Consider the following 15,436-nt stretch of genomic DNA (forward strand, 5'->3'; position numbering starts at 1 on the left):
CCAGGAAAATAATAACTAGAAATTGGATTTCAGATACACCTCCTTCGTTCAATGAATTTAAAAATGTTATGAATATAATGTGCCATATGGAAATAAGCACAATTAGAATGAGAACAACTAGAAAAACATCATATTATATTGTATGGGATAATTTACAAAATTTGTTAAAAATTCTAATTTCAATATTTAGTTTAATTAATTGATCTGATTGTAGTGGATGTCTTTGTAAATACTTTAGTTGTTTTGTTGAATATTATAATAATACCTATTTTTAATTACTTGTATAAAATTGTTATATTTCTCTTATATGTTAAAACAATAAACCTGTTTTGAAAAAAAAGATTTCATTCTACCATTCATAGGTGCTGTAAGCAAATTTTAATTCAGTGCCTCGTAAAATTCACTTCTAAAGTTTCTCACTTAGTTCTGCTCTGTTTCAGCATTCTCCTACTCTGTCTTTGCAGACAGATCTCTGTCACTCTTGCTTCAAAACTATATCTGGGATTGTCTAACGGTATTGGTAAATCATATTCTATTTGCAGCATTTGTTTGCCTATATTGTCCCAAGTTAGCTCTTCTGGCATGATCTACTGTTTCTGACTTGTCATCCATTTTTTCTTTCAGGTTGTCTGATGAAATATTTTAATTGCTTGCTCCAAGTTAAGATTAATCATTTCTTCCCTATATTTCTGCTTTTGAATTTCTCTCCCAGATTCATCCCTCTTTGTTTTGGTTTGTAATTGTTTTCTCTGTGGGTTCTTATTGATCCTCAGCAGCATGATGGCCCTAAATTTTAACCTGCATGGTTCACCTAGCATTAAATCGTTTGCCGTGGTCAAGTGTTACTTCTTCATGAAAAATTACAATGTCTCATGTGGCATCATTCCCAGCTGCTGTTTTTTCAAATCTGGCTCACCATTTGACTGTCTATAAACCCAACTCTGAAATCCTAACAACCTGCCTTGAAATCAACCCAAACAAATCGATAATTATTATAGCCATCTATCTCCCTCCTGGCAATAACCTTCCCACCATTGAAAGTCTACTTTCTTGGGCATCTACCAGTTTTAACCAAGTAACTATAGTTCTTGGTGATTTCAACCTTGATTGGCACTCCTGTACATCCAATAACCCCTCCAACTTCCTAAACCTCTTCAACTTCACCCAAACCATAACCTGTCCAATTCGCATAGACAAACATTCCAAAAAGCAGTCAACATTGGACTGGATTTTTACGTTCCAAAAAGCAGTCATTGGACTGGATTTTGACTAACAAACCCAACCTAAGTTACCTAACTGGTTGCCTTCCAGACTCCCTCAGTGACCATTCTCCAGCATTTCTGTACAGAAAATGTGTGCATTTTCAAAGCAACATCACTTACATACCGTATCAAGAAAAACTTCTCCTCCTCTGCTTTTAACCAGCTGCTTCAACAATGAAACTGGACACCACTTAAAAACCTCCAACTAGACCTGGCTGTTCAGTATTTTAACACTACCTTCCTTAAAATACTTAACCTGGCTGTTCATTTTTTTAACACTACCTTCCTTAAAATACTTAATAACCTTGCTCCCACTAGGAAAGTTCGTTCAAAAGCCAAGTACCTTTCTTGGCTAACCATTGACTCCAAACTGCAATTTAAACACAGAAATAAACCTCTTAACATATCAACGGCTATGAAACCAAGCTAAAAACAAATCATAAAAAGACAAACAAACTTGCTTCCAAACCTGTCAAACAGAAGCACCTAAACGACCCCAAAAAATTCTGGCAAAGCATTAACTATCTCCTCAGCCTTGGTTGCACCCCAATCCCTGCCCCAGTCACCTCAAATAACTCTAACCCTTTTGCTACTCAATTCAACTCTCACGTTATAAATACTATAATTTCTCTGCTAAGTAACCAACATAATGAACCACTTACTCTCCCCACTCCAACTGCAGGTAATCCCAACCCCTTCACTTTTACTCCCTCCAAACTAGCTATATAAAAACTCTCCTAACCAAGCTAAAACCCTGCTGTCTTGCAGCTGACCAACTTCCTAATGAATTTCTAAAAGCTGCCACTTCTTCTATACCCTACCCCATATCACTCTTGATTAATTGTTCTATTACAGAACAATACATACTACTTCTCTGGAAAATATCACACATCATTCCCTTTCACAAAGGAAGACCCTCTAAAGAAAGTACAGTTGTGTACACTTACCAAAAATGTAGAAGTTCGAGTGTATTCACTGTTGCAGTCATCACATTTGGGTTATCTGCCTGCAGGTAGCCCTCTCTCGGCCTGAATACCAGAGTCTTGGGATTTCTGCTCTGGATGCTGTTGCTTCTTCCATGACATCAGGTTATCAGGGGTATAAAACATGCAGCCGATGCCATTACATCAGTTTTTCTTGCCCCAGATGTCAGAAGCCCCCAAAATAAGAAGCAATTACATGGTATGTAAACACCCCCAGCAAAAAGCAAATACCAATGATATTAGATATGCCAAACAAAACAGATAGGTAGAAGTAAAGAGAAGTCAGGGGGCTGGAGGGAGGGTAACCAGGACTGCAACAGTGAATACACTCAAACATCTTCATTTATGGTAAGTGTACACAAGTTCTTCTTGCTTCACTGTTGTAGTCATCACATTTGCTTTGATTCCCAAAGCTGAGGATGGGTGGAGGTAGTTAAGAAGCATTAGGGCTGGCAATCAGGCCCTGTAAGACTGCTGTGGCAAATCCAGCTCTGGATTTAGAAAAGATAGGTAAGTGGAAATGCTTGGTGAAAGTGTGTACAGAGCTCCAGGTTGCAGCTTCCAGTATGTCTCTGGTAGCAACTCCCCTGAGAAAAGCTGCAGATGTTGATGTAGCTCTAGTGGAATGTGTTCTGATCCCCTGTGGGGTAGGTTTCCCATGGTGTTTGTAGCAGAAATGGATGCAGTGTGCTATCCATTTAGAAATAGTTTGCTTTGAAATGGGCTTGCCCTCTGCCCCTGCAGCAAAGCTGACTAACAGCTGGTCAGATTTTCTGAAAGGCTTAGTCCTGTCCAGACAGAACCTAAGATGCCTGTGCACATCCAGGGAGTGCAGGATCCTTTCCCCTTTATTCTGAGGATTAGGGAAAAAAGTTGGCAAATGAATGGATTGATTTAAAGCCACACTATATACCACCTTGGGCATAAATGAAGGGTTGGTCCTGAGGGAAACCCTGTCCGCATGGAAGATAATAAAGGGTTCCACAGCCATAAGGGCCTGCAATTCAGACCCTCTTCTTGCTGAAGTGATGGCTAGAAGTAAATCTGTTTTCCATGAGAGGAATTTTAACTCTGCTGTAGCAGCAGGTTCAAAGGGCAGAAGTGTGAGCTTTTCCAATACAAAGTTAAGGTCCCAGGCTGGAGTGGGAGCTCTCCTGGGGGTCTTAAATTTTTTGCTCCTGTCAGGAACTGTTTGACCAGAGGATGCAAGAAGAGGGGTGGCTCAGTGGTATAATGAGCTGAGATGGCAGAGGCATGAATCTTAATTGAAGAGAAGGATAGGCCTTTGTGGAACATTCCTGTTAAGTAATCTAGTATGTGAGGTAAGCTGGGCACAGTTGTGTCCATTCCTTGAGACTGGCTCCAGGAACAGTATCTTTTCCACTTTTCCGAATAGGATTTTCTAGTACTGGGCCTCCTTGCCTCCAGAATGACATCCAGCACCTGTTTACTGAGGGTTGCTGGTGATGAGTTCAGGGGATGAGCCAAGCTGCTAGGTTCAGGGTCTGGTGCTGAAGGTGCAAAATCTGGACCTCCTGCTGGGACAGCAGGGAAGGGGTCTGAGGCAGATGCCATGGTGGCACTACTGTCAGACTGCGCAAAAGAGGGTACCAGTGCTGGTGTGGCCAGTCTGGTGCAATCAGGATTGTCCTTGGCTTGTCCTGTTTGATCTTTAGTAGAACCTTTGAGAGGAGGGGCAGAGGGGGGAAAGGCATAGATTGACAGGCTTTCCCAGGTAAAGGACAGGGCATCCACTTTCCAAGCTTAGCTGTGGGGAGTTCTGGTGCAATATACTCAATTGATAGTTCTGAGGGGAAGCAAAGAGGTCCACCTTTGGTGCCCCCCACCTGTCCCTCAAAAGCTTGAATATTTTGGGTTCCAGTTTCCACTCGTTTGGGTCCATAAGATTTCTGCTCAAGTCATCTGCCAGTGAATTTAGTTTGCCTGGCAGGAACTGAGCTTGCATGTGCACATGGTTGCTCAAGGCTGTGTTCCACAGAGCCATGGCTGATCTGCAGAGTGGGTAGGAATGGGTTACCCCCTGCTTGTTTATATACAACATAACTGTGGTGTTGTCTGTCTTTACCAATAGTTGTCCTGGAAGAATAAGGCCTTTGAAGGCTGTCAGAACATTCTGTACAGCTAACATTTCTTTCTGATTGATATGCAGGTGCATTTGCTTTGAGCTCCATTTTCCTTGAATGCATTGTCCTGCCATGTGGGCCCCCCATGCATAGTCTGATGTGTCTGTTGTTAGGGTTTGGGCTGTAGGGGGTTGAATGAAAGGGAGTCCCTTGTTGTGGTATCAGGCCTCTGCCCACCAAAGGAACTCTGTCCTTAGGCAAGGAATGATAGGAATCATTGTTTCCAGGTCCTGAGAATGTTAACACCAGAGACTTTTTAAGTACCATTGAAGTTTCCTCATATGCAGTCTTGCATATGGAATTAGTAGAATGCAAGAGGCCATGAACCCTAGGGCTTGCAGTATTTTTCTTGCAAATAGCTGGGTTTTATTGGCCAGTAGATTGAAGTAGTTTGTCAAATAAATTTGCTTTTCTGAAGTGAGGAATGCCATCTGGGAAGTTATGTTCAAGCCTGCTCCCAGGAATACAATCTGTTGGCTGGGTACCAGATGTGATTTATTTTCATTGATGGTGTACCCAGTGAAGTTAGAAGTCTCTTACAAATGTCAGGTGCTGTAGTAGCAATTCCTGACTGTCTGCCTGAATCAGGTAATTGTCCAAGTATGGGTAAATTTGAACTGTTCTCTGCCTGCAATATGCAATGGCTGGAGCTACGCATTTTGTGAATACCCTGGGCACAGTAGATAAGCCAAAGGGAAGTCAGAGAACTGACAGTGCATAGAGCCAGCTCTGAAAAGTAGGTATTTTCTACAAGAATCCCTTATGGGGATGTGCAGATAAGCTTCTTTTAAGTCTAGGGTTGCTAGCCAGGAGTCCTTGGCTAGCATAGGAAGCAGCTGTTGGAGAAAGCCTTGTCCCCTTTGTTCTGCTGGGACAGATTGAATAACCTTGATACTAAGAAGAGAAAGTACTTCCTTTTGGGCCTCTGACCAATGGTTTGGGGGGAGGTCTGGCCATCCTCTTGGGGTAGGAAGTGAGTGGAAGTGGAATCTGTATCCCTGGGAAACAATGTTTAAGACCCATCTGTCCTGGGTAATGTACTCCCAGTTTTTAGCATGCAGGGTAAGTTTCCCTCTTAAAGGTGCAAGTACTTGGGCAAGGCTTGGAAGAGTTAAGGATAAGTCATTGTGAGATTTTACCATAGGAGGGCAGCTTGCTACTCCCTGTTTTGGAGGTGGGAGAACTCCATTGTTTAGATCTGTGCACATCCTGATACTGTAGTCTTGGTGGTCTGCTGCCCCTGGGTTTGGACTGAGAAGGTCTGGGAGGGACTGGAAAAGACCAGTTTTTTGAAGGCCAATGTCCACTGAATCTAGGTGGCTGTACTTGTAAGAAATCTTTAACAGTTTGCATAGATTTAGCTTTTTCCTCCATCCTTTTGAGGATGTCTGCTTTATTGCCAAACAGATGCTCTTGGCTTAATGGTGCACCTAGTAATTTTGCTTTGACATGGTCTGGCAAGGTTTGTTCCTTAAGCCAAGCATGCCTTTTAACAACAGACCCAGTGAGAGCTACCCTGCAAGATGCTTCTAAGGCATCAAAACTACATTGCAAATTATGTTTACCAACTTGGTTAGCAGAATGGATTAACTCTTGTAAATCTTTATGTTCTGCACAATCAGGAATCAACATAATTTTCTGTTTAATTAGTTCCATAATATGTTGCTGATACTTTAACATATGAAACTAGCAATTTAAAAGTCCCTGATGGCAAGAGTAGAAGAGATGTATACCTTCTTACCCCATCTCTGTCTAAAGCCTTAGAATCCTTGTCCGAAGGGGTAGAATTTTAATCCCTGTCCGAAGGGGTAGAATTTTTGGCCGTCGTAGCCTTAATGCCTTTAGGTCCCTGGGAAATAGTCTCTGGAGCCGTAGTAGGATTCTTAAAGAGGAATTAGTGGGAGTCAGGTACTCTATAGTACCTGTCAGGTTTCCTGGGAGCTGGAAGCAAAGTATCAGGGTTAAGGCTGGATTCCAAGAAGACATCATCTACAATTTCCAGAACAGGAGGGATAGCTAGAGGCCTGTTCTGAGGCAAGTTTAAAAAATTCCCTGAGTCTCTTTTTGGGCTGAGAGTAGTCCTGGCTCTCCCAGCAGAAATGCTGCCTAAGGGTATGCAGGGTTTCACCAAAAGAAAACTTTTCTGGTGGGGAAGCAGAGGGAATGGAATCCTCTGCATCAGAATCCTCATAAGTAGATAAGGGTATGTCCTGGTAATCAGAAAGGGCAGAGTTATCAGACTCCAGATCTAATGAATCAGAAGGAAATTCAGTTCTTGGTCTTTTTGAGGGGGAAGGCTGACTTCCTCTAATTAAAGTAATAAGGTCTTCTGCCATTCTAAGCATTTGTTTTTGTGGCATATGGGCCTGAGAATGCGCTTTGGTCATCGGTTTCCTAGGTGTAGTGTGAACTCTAGGCCTGAGAAATTTGGTATTTTTTGGTTTGAAACAAAGTTGTCAGTTTAATATGAAAATCGGAATGTCTGAATACACCCTCAGAAGCTGGTGCCTGCCCAGCGGCTCCGGACCCATCCAAGGTAGAGACATCTGCAGGTTCCATAGTTGAAGAAGCATCTCGCGGCATACCGGACTCTGAATGGGTCTCAGGAGAGGCCTGCAAATCTGCAGAAGCAGGTATCAGGGGCTGCGAAAGCACCTCATTGAGTGCCAACGGACTGGCAACTAGCTTAACTGTAGTGTCATCAGCAGTTTTGGACCTATGCAGACTGTCTCTGTCTTTATCCTTACGTTTTTTGGAGGATCAGTAGTCAGATGGCTTATCAAAGCCATTTCAGAATACGAAGAGCGACAGCAAAAGAATTTAGCAACAGAAATAGCCCAACGATGAATAGTTCGGGCATTGAACAAGGCACAAAACCAACAGCGAGGTATGTCATGGTCTGGGCCTAAACAGGTGATGCAGTAAGAATGAAAATCTCTGTGAGGTGTTTGCTTTCCACAGACAAGACAATTATTAATTTTTTCTGATATCGGTTAGAGCAAGAAAAAAAGGATCCCCAATGGGGTACTTATCTTTTAGAAGACTTCAGGTCTGAAACTCGAAAAATTAAAATTTCAGGAGGTGGCCAACCGGCAATTGTGAACTGCTTCTGCTTCAGGCACCGCATGGCAAGAAAGACTGATGTAATGGTGTCAGTTGCATGTTTTATACCCCCTGATGACCTTTAGTCATGGAAGAACAGACAGCATCTAACACAGAAATCCCAAGACTCTGGTATTCAGGATGACTGAGGGCTACCTGCAGGCAGATAACCCAAATGTGATGACTGCAAAAGTGAAACACGAAGAACATCTCACTAACTACCATCCCATAGCCACCCTTTCCCCCCTTGCAAAAATCCTGGAAAAGTGCACCCCCAATCATCTCCTTAACCACTTCCTTAGTCAAAACCTATTATCCAGTTCTCAACACAGCTTTAGACCTAAACATAGTACTAGCATTGCCCTAATAACATTCACCAACACCATTCATCATCTCTTAAATGAAGGCCAGCTTGTCTTCTCTATCTTTCTCGATATATCCAAAGCATTTGATACCATTTCCCACCAACTACTCAACCAGCTCTCATCCTATGGCCTCAATTCATCATCTTTGTCCTGGTTCCATAGCTATCTTTCCAATCAACAGCAAGCTACTAAATGGGAGAACAATCTATCCCCCTATTCTCCATCTCTGTTGGCATACCCCAAGGTTTCATACTTGGTCCTCTCCTCTTTAGCATATTTACAAATAACCTCAGCTCTGCAACTAATCTAGCCTCCATTGTCCAGTACGCTCATGACACTACACTTATCTGCTCAGCCCCCTCTCCCCAAGAACTTCAGATAAAAATGCAATCTTCTTTTCAGGACATAGACACACACCTCTCTGAACATCAACTCATACTAAACTCAAACAAAATTAAGATAATAGTCTTCAGTAACAAGAAATCCAGGCTATGCCAGTCCCCTCTCTCATTCCTCGCATCAGACAGTACCAATATAGAACCCAATAACCAGACTAAGCTTCTAGGTGTCACAATAGATGAAAAAAATTGATAAACATATTTCTCTGACAATCAAAAAAGTTCATATCAAACTTGGCACCCTCTATAGGGCAAAACTGTTCCTAACTCAAAGCGCAAGGCTGGCTACTGCTCGGTCACACCTGCTTTCTGCTCTCCTCTATGGTTCTGATATATTCACAAACCTGCATAAGATTGACCTCAATAACCTGGAATCCTGTTACAGAACAAGATCAAAATTGCCAGATTTGTCTATAATCATCCACACAGGACTAACCACTGCACTGCTCTCTCCCAGCTCAACTGGCTTGAACTCCCTAACCTTTTATCCCTCAATCAACTTACCATGGCCCACAAAATAGTCCACCTGCTCTTTCTAACCTAGTCCAACCTAATATTAATCTCAGGTTCCTCAGATCTTCTGACAAACTAATGCTAAAGTTACCTACTCCCACAACTATCATGGCAACTCCCACTTTTCGTACAAAATTGCCAAATTTTGGAACACACTTCCTCAAATCCAAAAATGAAGGAATGGCACTCTGAAGGAAATCCAACACTCAGTCCAGATAAAATCAGGTTTATTATTCAGAAACATTAAGTGAAAAGCATAAATCACAATAAAACACACAAACGCCCACCAAATACTGTGTTTTCACCCAAACCAAGACTTCATCAGATGTATCCCACAGTTCTAAATCCCAATCCTTAAATACCCCATTAATAGAAACCAATTATCAAATAATACCATTTGACACTCTTCCTCAGCACATATAAAAAATTCTTCACTATTGGGCTACTGTTGGCCGAAGAAGAAGAAGAAGAGGGGGAAGGCATGCCCGAAGGCAGGAAGAGAGGAGGAAGGTTAGGAGTGTAGTACTGAGGGTAGGAACTTTCAATGTTGGCAGTATGACTGGTATATGTAGAGAGCTAGCTGATATGATGGAGAGAAGGAAGGTTGATATATTGTGCATGCAAGAGACCAGACAGAAGGGAAGTAAGGCCAAGTGTATAGGAGGTGGGTTCAAATTGTTCTATCATGGGGTGGATGGCAGAAGAAATGGGGCAGGGGTTATCCTAACAGAACAGTATGCCAAGAGTGTTTTGGAGGTGAAGAGAGTGTCTGATAGAGTGATGTTTATGAAGCTTGAAATTGATGGTGTAATGATGAATGTTGTTAGTGCATATGCTCCACAAGTTGGGTGTGCGATGGATGAGAAAGAAAACTTTTGGAGTGAGTTGGATGAAGTGGTGGTGAGTGTTCCCAAGGGTGAGAGACTAGTGATTGGAGCGGACTTCAATGGGCATGTTGGTGAAGTGAACAGAAGGGATGAGGAAGTGATGGGTAGGTATGGTGTTAAGGAGAGGAATGCAGAAGGTCAGATGATTGTGTATTTTGCAAAAAGGATGGACATGGCTGTGGTGAATACATATTTTAAGAAGAGGGAGGAGTATAGGGTGATGTACAAGAGTGGAGGAAGATGCACACAGGTGGATTATATCCTATGTAGGAGGGCCAGTCTGAAGGACATTGGAGACTGTAAAGTGATGACTGGGGAAAGTGTAGTTAAGCAGCATAGAATGGTGGTCTGCAGGATGATGTTGGTGATCAAGAAGAGGAGGAGGAGTGTGAAAGCAGTGCCAAGGATTAAATGGTGGAAGTTACAAAAGGGTGATTGTGAGGTGGAGTTCAGGGAAGAGTTAAGACAGGCACTGGGAGGCAATGAAGAGTTACCGAATAGCTGGGTAACTACAGCAGAGCTAGTAAGGGAGACTGCTAGGAAGGTGCTTGGTGTGACATCTGGACAGTGGAAGGAGGACAAGGAGACATGGTGGTGGAATGAGGAAGTACAGGAGAGTATACAGAGGAAGAGGCTGGCAAAGAAGTGGGATTGTCAGAGATGAAGAAAGTAGACATGAGTATAAGGAGATGAGGCGCATGGCAAAGAGAGAGGTGGCAAAGGCTAAGGATAAGGCATATAGAGAATTGTATGAGAGACTGGACACTAAAGAGGGAGAAAAGGACCTGTACCAATTGGCTAGACAGAGGGACAGAGCTGGGAAAGATGTGCAGCAGGTAAGGGTGATAAAGGACAGTGAGGGAAACGTACTCACAAGTGAGGAGAGTGTGTTGAGTAGATGGAAAGAGTACTTTGAAGGGCTGATGAATGAAGAGAATGAGAGAGAGAGAAGGATGGATGATGTGGGGATAGTGAATCAGGAAGTGAAGCAGATTAGCAAGGAGGAAGTAAGGACAGCTATGAAGAGGATGAAGAATGGAAAGGCTGTTGTCCCAGATGACATACCAGTGGAAGCATGGAGGTGCTTAGGAGAAATGGCAGTGGAATTTTTAACCAGATTGTTTAATGAAATTTTGAAAAGTCAGAGGATGCCTGAGGAGTGGAGAAAAAGTGTTTTGGTACCTATCTTTAAGAATAAGGGTGATGTGCAGAGCTGCAGTAACTACAGAGGGATAAAATTGATCAGTCACAGCTTGAAGTTTTGGGAAAGAGTAGTGGAAACTAGGTTAAGAAGGGAGGTGATAATTAGTGATCAGCAGTATAGTTTCATGCCAGGAAAGAGCACTACAGATGCAATATTTGCTCTGAGAGTGTTGTTGGAGAAAAACAGAGAAGGTCAGAAGGAGTTGCATTGTGTCTTTGTGGACTTAGAGAAAGCATATGACAGCGTGCCTAGAGAGGAGTTGTGGTATTGTATGAGGAAGTCGGGAGTGGCAGAGAAGTATGTAAGAGTGGTACAGGATATGTACAAGGGTAGTGTGACATTGGTGAGGACTGCAGTGGGAGTGACAGCTATGTTTAAGGTTGAAGTGGGTTTACATCAAGGATCAGCTCTGAGCCCTTTCTTATTCGCAGTGGTGATGGACAGGTTGACAGATGAGATTAGACAATAGGCCCCATGGACTATGATGTTTGCAGATGACATTGTGATATGTAGTGAGAGTAGGGACCAGGTTGAGGAGACCCTGGAGAGGTGGATATATGCTTTAGAGAGGAGAGGAATGAAGGTCAGCAGGGCTAAAACGGAATATATGTGTGTAAATGAGAGGGAGGGTAGAGGAATTGTGAGGATGCTGGGAGTAGAGTTGGTAAAGGTGGATGAGTTTAAGTACTTGGGATCAACAGTTCAGAGTAATGGTGAGTGTGAAGAGAGGTGAAGAAGAGAGTACAGGCAGGGTGGAATGGGTGGAGAAGAGTGCCAGGAGTGATTTGTGACAAACTGGTACCAATAAGAGTGAAAGGGAAGGTCTACAAGAGGGTAGTGAGACCAGCTATGTTATATGGGTTGGAGATGGTAGCATTGTCGAAAAGGCAGGAGTCAGAGCTGGATGTGGCAGAGTTAAAGATGTTAAGATTTGCACTGGGTGTGACTAGGATGGACAGGATTAGGAATCAATATATTAGAGAGTCAGCTCAGGTTGGAGTTTGGAGACAAAGCAAGAGAGGCGAGATTATGTTGGTTTGGACATGTGCTGAGGAGAGATGCTGGGTATATTGGGAAAAGGATGCTAAGGATGGAGCTGCCAGGTAAGAAGAAAAGAGGAAGGCCTAAGATAAGGTTTATGGATGTGGTGAGAGAGGACATGCAGGCGATTGGTGTGAAAGAGCATGATGCAGAGGACAGGAAGAAATGGAAACAGATGATCCGCTGTGAAATGGGAACAGCCGAAAGAAGATGAGTTCAAACAATTCCTAAAACACTACCTAGCTAGTCATTGGCTTTGCTCCTGCCATACTCCAGGCTAATTCTTCCTAGCTCCCTTACAACATCACTCCTCCCAAATTAACTCCTTATCCTGCTGCTTTTAGCCTCCCCACTTTCCCCCTTCATCTCTATGCTGAATTGCATATATATTAGTATTTCATTCTGCTGCATTGTTGGACTTGGGTTCATATACACCATTGCTCATAAATGTACATGCAATTGCAGCTGTGTTGGTTCTCCGTTAATACTTCACTGTATACATGGTCACGCTTTTATTTTAATTTGTATTTTCTGTATTTTTGTATTTGTTTTGTATATAATTATTATGTTTAGTATTGTTACTGTGTTGGAGCTTTTCTTCCCAGACCTCCCATGAAAACAGGCTCCTGGCCCAGTCGGACAATACCCAGTTAACAAATGCAATAAATAAATTAAAAAATAAATAATATGTACCAAAGTATCACCGTTCTTTCAACTATCATTTCTCCTACCATTCAGTCTCTAGAGAACGACTATCAGACTGCCAAAAGGAATAAGAAAAAAATGTTCATCCAGGACTTTGTCCAGAATTAATTTACTAACCTTAGATGACCAGTAGATTGCAATTAAGCAGAAATTAATATTATTGCTGCACATGCCTCGTTACTATTTTTTATAAATTTGTTTTAAAGTGTAAACTCAACATTCTTTCCTCTGAAATCTTCCTCCATGTAAACCAAAACTGCCCCATCTATTGAAATGCTGTCCCTGTGCCTAGTAATAGATAAATATATATATTATATGATGCTGTAACCTAAATTTCCATTTTGTGGGCCAGATTCCATAGCAATAGCCGTAATCAGACTCAAGTTCATTTTCAGCATTGAGCCACGTCCACATTTTGCCAGATCTAGTTTGGCAGTCATGTACACCATCATTATAGAGTGTGCATCTTATCTTTCCATAGTATAATAGAATTTTTATGTAATGTCGGGGTGCCTTCTCTGCAGAGTCTGCACATACTCCCTATATCCACATGTATTTTGTTGGATGTCTGGCTTCTGTCTACATTTCTAAATGTGAGGTAGTCAAACTGCCATTGAGCTACCAAATTGCAGATATGTGTGAGTGACAGAGTGCATTTGTGTGTGTATGCACAGCCTGTGATAGGATGGTGCCCCATGCAGGGTTAGTTTCCCTACCAAACACCCAGTGAGTATCAGGATAGAATCCATCTCTCTGGAAGCCCTGAAATGGAGAAAGCTGGTAACAAGAAATCAACTGCCTCAATGTATAACTATTGCAACAGGAGCTGTTATTCAAACATCAGCACTACGTTACCATTGCACTCTTAACCCTGGCAATCCATATGAGCATTTTCTGCTCCAACTGATTTCACTTAAATCCCTCTGAAGTTATGTAACATTGCGAACTGCTGCTGCTTAGTCTCTGGATATTAATATATTTTGGAAGATAACCAGAGTAGAGGCAACTTTTTGCCATGAAGCACTGCAGCATTAAATTTAATATTCTGTTTTCATAGCCATAGGTCCATTTCTCTGACAAGTATAGCATGACTGTAGATGCTCACAGTTTTGGTACTAACCTGAAACAGGACACATTCCTAATGCCTCCAAAGAAGTAGCACAAAGGGAAACAGATGTGGAACACACTAATATAAAAAATGAAATTGTATAGACAGCTGTTAATAAATGGGAAAAGCAACTGTTACCTTAGGACATATTTTTGGAGTACTACATTTTGTCATCATAAATTATGTACTTTTAAGTGAAGACCTGCATTGTTACTACCGCATTGTATCCACTGTGGAGCTGTCAGCAATTGGATTCAGTGTTGTTTCTGAAAGGAAAATTTATTTTATTTTGTTGAGCTTCTCTCTTTTGTCTGAGTTTGTGCAACCTGGGAGGTACTAGAATTTGAGATTTGGCATGGGAGGACACAACCACCACACTGGGTTCTGTAGGGGAACAGATCCCCCTACAGAAATGAAGTTTCATGAGGAATGTTGCTCTTGACAATATTTTATAATGATGATATTTTGCATTTGTGATATTGCGATTCTCAGCATAGCAGACACCAGCATTACATATGATTCCATTTCTTATACTGATGAGTCAGTCTTCAGTTCACTTTCCAGACTGTTGACCAAAATCAATAACTTTACTTAAATTTTGTGCAACTTTTTGATGCTGGAGCATACCCCTCCCCTATAATACACAATTTTGTGCCTACACAAAATGTGTTAGTGTATGACTCCCCTTTAACAGCTGCTGTGATGGATAGTCATTTAGGAGAGATGAGCCTCACTGCTAAATAATAGCTAATCCTAGAAGGTGATGAGAAAGACAACCTCCTAGTAGGGAAGGAAATGATGTCAGAAGTCGATCTAAGGCAGGCATTTCTGGGTAGACAAAGTACTGTAAGTGATGGCAGGGTTGAACTATGGGTATGTGGCAAACAATGTCAGCATGCTTTTCCCTCTTTCTTTTCTTATTGATGCCCAGAGTATAGTGGGGTACAAACCCTCATTAATGAGTTAATAAGAGAGCTCACAATTGTTTTTCGGTCTTTGATTCCTACTGCTCATTTCAACCTATATGATCTAGTATCTTTTATTACTTTTACTCACACATCTTACCTCAAGTGCAGGCACAGTGCATCATCATTTGCTGCTACAGCCCTTTGTGAAGATCCACTGCATCAAACGTGATCTTATCAGGACAAGACCAGGATCCCATATGGCATTCACACTTCTGGGAATGAATGCATTTAGTAATTCCTGCCACTTCATAGCGGACACTGTAATAAAAAGTAATTTGACCAAGGATCCAACCATAACCATCTTAATTTATGCTAGAAGAATCCTGGCCAGGCTGAGGAGATGCTAATCTAGCCTTGAGTACAGGTCATGTCTTGCCATTCAATGCTGCTTCCTGTGGGATGGAGGCGTGTGCATGTACTGCTATTGTAAACTGATCTCTTTTCACTCAGGATAACATCTTGGGACTCTACAGGGCACAAGAAATGCATGCATTTTAGTGAGAAATGTGTTCAGTCAGAGGTTTCTATAGAACAAGAGGTGTTTGAAGAAAGTATGACAGATGGGTCATCTGTTTATTTAGTGTGCATTCCTGTTAGTCAGTGGCACTTTGGAACTCACAGATCTCTAACCAGCATTAATCCTCCATGGCTGATAACAAGCATGAGTACCATCAAAAGATGGTACACCAAAAATAGACAACAGGTTGATCATTTACAGACTCAGGGAAGGCTAAATTCTGAGGTAGAATGGATGCA

The 15,436-nt window shown here is 42.0% G+C and overlaps 1 protein-coding gene across 2 annotated transcripts in view; it reads left to right on the forward strand.

Annotated features, from left to right (window-relative positions):
* Positions 1–15,436, forward strand: part of SLC15A3 (solute carrier family 15 member 3) — a 296,719-nt gene that overhangs the window by 263,595 nt on the left and 17,688 nt on the right. The gene's annotated exons all lie outside the window — the stretch shown is intronic.

This window comes from Protopterus annectens, chromosome 9.part0 (genome assembly GCF_019279795.1).
Source record: "Protopterus annectens isolate FY-2018-M chromosome 9.part0, PAN1.0, whole genome shotgun sequence".
NCBI lineage: Eukaryota > Metazoa > Chordata > Ceratodontiformes > Protopteridae > Protopterus > Protopterus annectens.